The following is a 250-nucleotide window of genomic DNA, read 5'->3' as shown; positions in this document are numbered from 1 at the left end:
GAAGACCTGAGGACAGCTGGATTTGAGGAGAAATGGAGGAGGCAAAGTTCACAGCGCCAGTGGCAGCCCTGCACCAGACCAGAGCCCTGTGCATGATGTCCCTGGGGTGTCCATTTGGGGGTCTGCTTTTGCCACCCTGGGACCCGCTGGGGAACTCCTGTGTGTCAGGTGAAGCCAGCCTCTAGGAGACAGGAGCTCTGTGTGAAGCTCGGAGACTAAAACAACAACACAAGCACCAGCACACACCGAG

This window comes from Mus musculus, chromosome 17, assembly GCF_000001635.26.
Source record: "Mus musculus strain C57BL/6J chromosome 17, GRCm38.p6 C57BL/6J".
In the NCBI taxonomy this organism is placed as follows: Eukaryota; Metazoa; Chordata; class Mammalia; order Rodentia; family Muridae; genus Mus; species Mus musculus.
This window is presented reverse-complemented; position numbering follows the sequence as displayed.